Consider the following 7,778-nt stretch of genomic DNA (forward strand, 5'->3'; position numbering starts at 1 on the left):
CAGCTGTCATATCAGCATGCATTTAAAAAAAGACATCAAAATTGGTGAATTTTCATGTAGCCATTTTAATATTGAAGATGGAAGAAAAAAGCAATTTCAGCATATCGTGCTTTATTATTTCAAGAAAGGTAAAAATGCAACTGAAACGCACAAAAAGATTTGTGAAGTGTATGGAGAAGGTGCCGTGACTGATCTAACATGTCAAAAGTGGTTTGTGGGGCTTCCCTGGTGATGCAGTGGTTGAGAGTCCGCCTGCTGATGCAGGGGACACGGGTTCGTGCCCTGGTCCGGGAAGATCCCACGTGCCGCGGAGCGGCTGGGCCCGTGAGCCATGGCCGCTGAGCCTGTGCATCCAGAGCCTGTGCTCCGCAACAGGAGAGGCCATAGCAGTGAGAGACCCGCGTACCGCAAAAAAAAAAAAAACAGAAAAAAAACAAAGGCACTTTTTGGCCCACCCAATACTTTATCCCCTGCTACGTCTCTCCCCTGAGGCAATGAGTACTAGGCTGACTTCAGTGTGAATTTGGGGAAAAGGAAGGGAAAGACATGGGGAGAAAACTCAGAGTATGTAAAAACTCATGGCACATTAGGTGATCAGATAAATGATTAACCTCGTCCTTCTTATTCGTTCTTTCCTCATATCTTTAAAAATCTACCTTTCAATCCAATAATTCTTAGGAGTATTAACACAACAACTTCTTATTGGTGAGGGGGAAATGCACTGAATCAAATCTGCAGTTAGATTTTAATGCACATTGCTGAGAAATTCCTTCTCTAGTCTCATACAATTCAGTGCATGCCAAGAATGCTGGCTGTTTGGGGATTTGAAGAAAACAGCAGTTTGTCCATCTCCTGTTTCTCAGAGCCTCCCAGAGCTCTCTTTCATTCCCTAACATTTACAATTATAGCAATGATGCAATCTGAGTCCTAGAATCTCCTGTGTTCTCCATCCCCCGCCCACCACACCCTACCCCCTCCCTCCTCGGCTTGTCAGCTTCTGACAAGTGCTAGCAAGAATCTAAAGTTCAAAAGGGTAAGTTCATGCAACTAAATGCCAGGGAGAGTTGAGTAATCTTTCTTTTCATGATACAGTACTTAGGTTTATTTTTCAAATGCCAAAAAGTCTTCTGTCTAACTTTCCCTTTTTTTTTTTTTTTTTTTTTTGCGGTACGCGGGCCTCTCACTGTTGTGGCCTCTCCCGTTGCGGAGCACAGGCTCCAGACGCGCAGGCTCACTAGCCATGGCTCACGGGCCTAGCCGCTCCGTGGCATGTGGGATCTTCCCGGACCGGGGCACGAACCCGTGTCCCCTGCATCGGCAGGCGGACTCTCAACCACTGCGCCACCAGGGAAGCCCACTTTCCCATTTTTGATAGAGAAGTGGGTACTGAGAAATATGGCTCTGCTGGAAGAAAAACAGTAACTCAAATGGTCAAATGATAAGTGTGTTTGGATTTCATCCTCAGCACTGGAGGGCAATAGGGAGGAGTAGAGACTGTGGCAAACTGGAATCCCAACCCTTCCCTTTTGAAAGGGACAGTTACTGCTGAATTCCAGTTGCTTGTTGCCAGGGTAAGTGTAGGCACAGTGTTGCCATAGCTTAGGAATTTTCAAGAGAAACTGGAAATGTGGAATTTGATGTTAAAACAATTTTTTGAGTTTTATATAGTAACTTGATTTTTTTTTATAGAGCATTTTTTTCCAGCACACTTTCCTGGGCTAAATCCTGATTTCAGGCCACCACTTTGCAATCCTCTTTCCTTAAGTTTCCTGAGCAATCTCTCTAGACATTGAGCAATAGCCACTGTATTTTTCTCTCCTCAAGACATTCTGATGACCCCTATCCCTCTGCTGCTGTCCCAGGGATCTCTATCAGTCTGTAATCTCTGTGCATGTGTGTGTATCATTTTTTTACACACATTAACAAGCACTTATATAAGGTACTATATAAGCCCTTACATACATTATTAAATTTAATCTTTACAAAACTGTGAGGTAGACACATATATTAGTTGTTTATGGCTACATAACAAATAACCCTATTGCCCTATGATTATAAGGGGGTATATAGGAACTCTTTGGGCTATTTTTACAACTTTTCTATAAATCTAAAATAATCTCAAAATTAAAAGTTTTAAAAAAATTACTGATGCCTGTACCCTATCCTAATAGATTCTGATTTGATTGGTCTAAATTAGAGCCTGGATGTAGGGATTTTTTATTTTTTTATATATTTTTTGGCCACACCCCACGGCTTGTGGAAATTAGCTTCCCGACCAGGAACTGAACTCAGGCCCTCGGTTGTGAAAGCGCAGAGTCCTAACCACTGGACCACCAGGGAATTACCCTCGTCTTTTTTTTTTTTTTTGCAGTACGCGGGCCTCTCACTGTTGTGGCCTCTCCCGTTGCGGAGCACAGGCTCCGGACGCGCAGGCTCAGCGGCCATGGCTCACGGGCCCAGCCGCTCCGCGGCATGTGGGATCTTCCCGGACCGGGGCACGAACCCGTGTTCCCTGCATCGGCAGGGGGGCTCCCAACCCCCCCGCCCCCCGGGAAGACCCCCCCCCCCTTTTTTTTTTTTTTTTTTTTAATTACTTTTTAAATTGAAGTATAGTTGATTTACAATGTTGTGTTAATTACTGCTATACAGCAAATTTTTTAAATATAAATTTATTTATTTATATTTGGTTGCGTTGGGTCTTTGTTGCTGAGCACGGGCTTTCTCTAGTTGCGGCGACCAGGAGCTACTCTTTGTTGCGGTGCGCGGGCTTCTCATTGCCGTGGCTTTTCTCGTTGTGGAGCATGGGCTGTAGGCGCGTGGGTTTCAGTAGTTGTGGCACACGGGCTTAGTTGCTCTGCGGCACGTGGGATCTTCCCGGACCAGGGCTCGAACCCATGTTCCCTGCGTTGGAAGGCGGATTCTTAACCCCTGCGCCACCAGGGAAGTCCCTATACAGCAAATTGATTCAGATTATATATATATATATATATATTCTTTTTCAAAAATATTCTTTCCATTATGGTTTATCATAGGAAGTTGAATATACTTCTCTGTGCTCTACAGCAGGACCTTGTTGTTTATCCATTCTGTATATAAAAGCTTCCATCTGTTAACCCCAACCTCCCACTCCATCCCTCCCCCAACACCATCCCCCTTGGCAACCACCAGTCTGTTCTCTGTGTCCGTAAGAATATTTTTAGTCTTGTGTTTCTGATTTGCAGTCAAGATTGAGATTCACTGTCTAGATACTGAATCATTATTAAAATTATTTCACAAATTGTTCTTAAGATTCCTTTAAAAAAAGATACAGCAAAGAGGATATGTCATGCCATCCCACGTGTTTTGTTTTCTAGTTTGAGGTCCTTTGACAAAGATAAAAAACGTTGATGAAACAACGTTATATGACTGATCAGTTATGGAACGTTAGCTACTTAAAATGTGGAAACAATACTTCTAACCCTAAAAACTACATTGATCAATTTCTTGGTCAAAAGGAAATAAAAAGGGAAGTGTCCTGTCATTTTTTCCCCTTCCTTGTTTGTATAATCTATACAATGATCCACTGTGAATACTTACCAAATAATGCAAAATTACCTTCACATTAGTAAAGTACACAGTTGTTAAACACACACTGTAGTGTTGGGACCATTTTGTATCCTGTTGTGGTGGTGGTTACACGAATCTAGACACATGCAATGAAATTTCATAGTATTACATACACACACACTCACACCCAGTGCCTGTGAAAACTGGTGAAAGTGAATGGGGCTTGGAGTTTAGTGAATAGCACTATACCAATGTTAATTTCCTGGTTTTGATAATGGGCTCTATTTATTTATGTAAAATGTTGTCACTAGGGGAAGCCGGGTGAAAGGTGGATGAGAGCTCTCTATACCATGTCTGCAAACTCTTGGAACTCTAAAATTATTTCAACATGAAGTCTTTATTAAATATGTGGGAAAAATTGAAGAGCTACTTTGGGCGTGGAAGTTTTGAAATAAAACACAGAACAAACAGCCACTGTTCGCTGGCTTCCTTTGCCTTTAGGATTAAGTTCAAAGCCCTTAGGATGGCATTTAAGGCCCTTCTTGACCTGGTTCTGGCTACTTTTCCCAGATTCTTTAGGGTTTGGGACACACAATCAAAGTGTGTCATCAGGAGATGCCCTAGAAACGCCAGGTGGTGAAAAGACAGTTCAGTCCCTCAAAGCAACATGAGAGCTGGGCTGGGTCAGGGCCTGGGTCCTGCAGACAAACCATTACACCCAAAGCTCCCTTTTAATACAAAAATTTCATGACCTCACTTTACTGAAAGAAAATTCATGGACAATGTAGCCTCTTCCCGCACATAATTTACAAAAATGAATACCATGCCCCAACTGTATTTTATTCTTTTTTTTTTTTTTTTTTGGCTGCACTATGTGGCATGCAGGATATTAGTTCCCCAACAAGGGTTTGAACCTGTGCCACTTGCAGTGGAAGCTCGGAGTCTTAACCACTGACCCACCAGGGAAGTTCCCCCCTCTCCAACTGTATTTTAAAAAGGAAAAATATATATATAAAAAAAGGAAAAATAGGGCTTCCCTGGTGGTGCAGTGCTTGAGAGTCCGCCTGCCGATGCAGGAGACGCGGGGTCGTGCCCCGTTTCGGGAAGATCCCACATGCCGCGGAGCGGCTGGGCCCGTGAGCCATGGCCGCTGAGCCTGCGCATCCGGAGCCTGTGCTCCGCAAATAGGAGAGGCCACAACAGTGAGAGGCCCGCATAACGCAAGAAAAAAAAAAAAAAAGGAAAAATATAAAGAAAGTCATTTATAATAAAATAACATCCATTTCTATAAGTAAATGCTTAGGCACAAGTACTCTGGGAGACTTTAGCAGACAGATGCTAAAAATGCAAATTGATAGGGTTGTGCTGTGTAGCCACACAGATATCACATTTGAGGATGTGAATTTCCCAGATGGTACATGACTCTTGGTAAAATTCCGAACCAAGCAAATCATGATCTTCCTAGGATTTACAGGGTAGCTAACTTCTTGGAATAGTCAGTGTATAACAAAATAGTACAAAAGGCACTTTGTGATTATACATAAAACACAGAGGTAGGTTCAGAGCCTACAAGTTTTTTGTTTGTTTGTTTTACCACCTTTGTGAATGTTCAGTGGAAGATTCAAAAGTCACAGCGGGGACATGGGACAATTCTTCATTTGACAGCACTGTCCCATGCATTGCAGGAGAGTTAGCATGTTTGGCTGTTGCCCACTCAATTCCAGGAGCTCCCCAATAATTGTGGAAACAAAAAGAGCTCCTTAAATTTCCCAAATGTTTCCCTGGGAGGGGGGTAACTTCCTGTTGAGAACTAACATGGGAGTGGTCAGCCACATGTTGTTAATATAGGGATTTAAAATGTATATGTGGGGGCTTCCCTGGTGGCGCAGTGGTTGAGGGTCCGCCTGCCAATGCAGGGGACACGGTTTCGCTCCCTGGTCCAAGAAGAACCCACGTGCTGCGGAGCAACTAAGCCCGTGTGCCACAGCTACTGAGCCCGCGAGCCACAACTACTGAGCCCATGTGCCACAACTACTGAAGGCTGCGTGCCTAGAGCCCATGCTCTGCAACAAGAGAAGCCACCGCAATGAGAAGCCCACGCACCGCAACAAAGAGTAACCCCCGCTCACCGCAACTAGAGAAAGCCCACGTGCAGCAAGAGACCCAACGCAGCCAAAAATAAAATAAATAAATTTTAAAAAATCCTTTGAGGGGCTTCCCTGGTGGCGCAGTGGTTGAGAGTCCACCTGCCGATGCAGGGGACACGGATTCGTGCCCCGGTCTGGGAAGATCCCACATGCCGCGGAGCGGCTGGGCCCGTGATTCATGGCCGCTGAGCCTGCACGTCCGGAGCCTGTGCTCCGCAACGGGAGAGGCCGCAACAGTGAGAGGCCCGCGTACCACACACACACACACAAAAAAGTGTGTGTGTGTGTGTGTGTGTGTGTGTGTGTGTGTGACTTCCCTGGTTGGTCCAGTGGTTAAAACTCCGCGCTTCCACTGCAGGGAGAGTGGGGCTCGATCCCTGGTTGGGGACCTAAGATCCCATGTGCTGCACAGTCCAGCCAAAAAAAAAAGAAAAATCAAAACAAACAAATAAATAAATAATGAAATATGTGAGGTCCCCGACTTGTGATGTGCTGACAGTGTAAAATGCTCATAGGATTTCAAGACTTGATATGAAAAAAAAAAGAACATAAAATATCTCATTAATAACTTTAAAAAAACCAAGTATTTGTTGAAATGATACACACACAAAAAAACCTCTGTTCTTTAATTGATTAATTAATTATTTTTTTCTTTTTGGCCATACCACATGGCTAGTGGGATCTTAGCTCCCCAACCAGGCTTGAACTTGCATCCTTGGCAGTGAAAGCCCCCAAGTCCTAACCACTGGACCACCAGGGAATTCCCTAAAAATTTTTTATTATAGCCATCCTAGTGGGTGTGAAGTGGCATCTCACTGTGATTTGGGGTTGCAGTTCCCTGATGTCTGATGATGTGGAGCATCTAACTATAGCTTTTTGATGACAAAGTTTAACAAGTCCCTTCAGGAAACAGGCTTTTGTCTTCCACAAAGAGACAAGAGATTCTCCAAGGTGCCTGGTAGGGACTGAATGTTTGTGTCCAACCACCCCACCCTCTCAGATTAATATGTTGAAATCCTCCCTCACAATGTGATGGTATTTGGAGATGGGGCATTTGGGAGGTGATTAGGTCATGAGGGTGGAGCCCTCACCGAGTAGGATTAGTGTCCTTATTAAAGAAGCCCGAGGACTTCCCTGCTGGCACAGTGGTTAAGACTCTGTGCTCCCAATGCAGGGGGCCTGGGTTTGATCCCTGGTCAGGGAACTAGATCCCACACGCATGCCTCAACTAAGAGTTTGCATGCCACGATTAAGGAGCCAGCGTGCCGCAACTAAGAAACCAGCGAGCAGCAACTAAGGAGCCCGCCTGCAGCAACTAAGACCCAGCGCAACCAAATAAGTAAATATTAAAAAAAAAGAGAGAGAGACCCCAGAGTGTTCACTATTCCTGCCCATGCGAGGACACAGTGAGAAGACAGCCATCTGCAAACCAGGAAGCAGGGCCTCACGAGATAGCAGATCTGCTAACATCTTGACCTTGGACTTCCAGCCTCCAGTACTATGAGAAATAAACGATTGTTGTTTAAGCCCCCCAGTCTATGGTATTTTTGTTACAAGAGCCCAGACAGATTAAGACGGTGCATATAGTTCCAATTGTGTCCTGCTTGTTTTCTTGCTTAGGTAGGGATAGATCTGCTATTTGCTGTGGTTCTCTCCACCTTGGACTTGGGCTCAGCTCTTCACAGCCATGCTGCAGGCCCTAGACGATAGCCTGAGGTCTCCAAGGATTGGCTTTCTCTGTAGAGACAGGCTGGGAGACACTTTTGCAAGGGGGAGAAGAAAGGAAGGATGGGAGACTGGAGTCTCCAGGGTCCTGAGGCACCCCCAGTTCCTCCAGGGATTCAACAAAGTAAGCAAAGCTGTGTTTCAGAGCCTCCTGGGGAATGATGTGTAGCTCTGGGAAGGCATCTGCAGAGTAATGTCCTACCACTATTGATGCGGATGGTGAGGATGACGAAAGGTCCTCAGTGTGATGAGCAGGAGGCCTGCCAGGAGCCACAGAGAGCTGCCCTCCTTCCTGTGGAGCATGCCTTCCTCTCAGGTGACAGGCTGACCCGAGGAGGAAGGGGGTGCCTACAGCCGTTT

The sequence above is a fragment of the Lipotes vexillifer genome, unplaced genomic scaffold (genome assembly GCF_000442215.2).
Source record: "Lipotes vexillifer unplaced genomic scaffold, Lipotes_vexillifer_v1.1 scaffold1120, whole genome shotgun sequence".
Classification (NCBI taxonomy): Eukaryota; Metazoa; Chordata; class Mammalia; order Artiodactyla; family Lipotidae; genus Lipotes; species Lipotes vexillifer.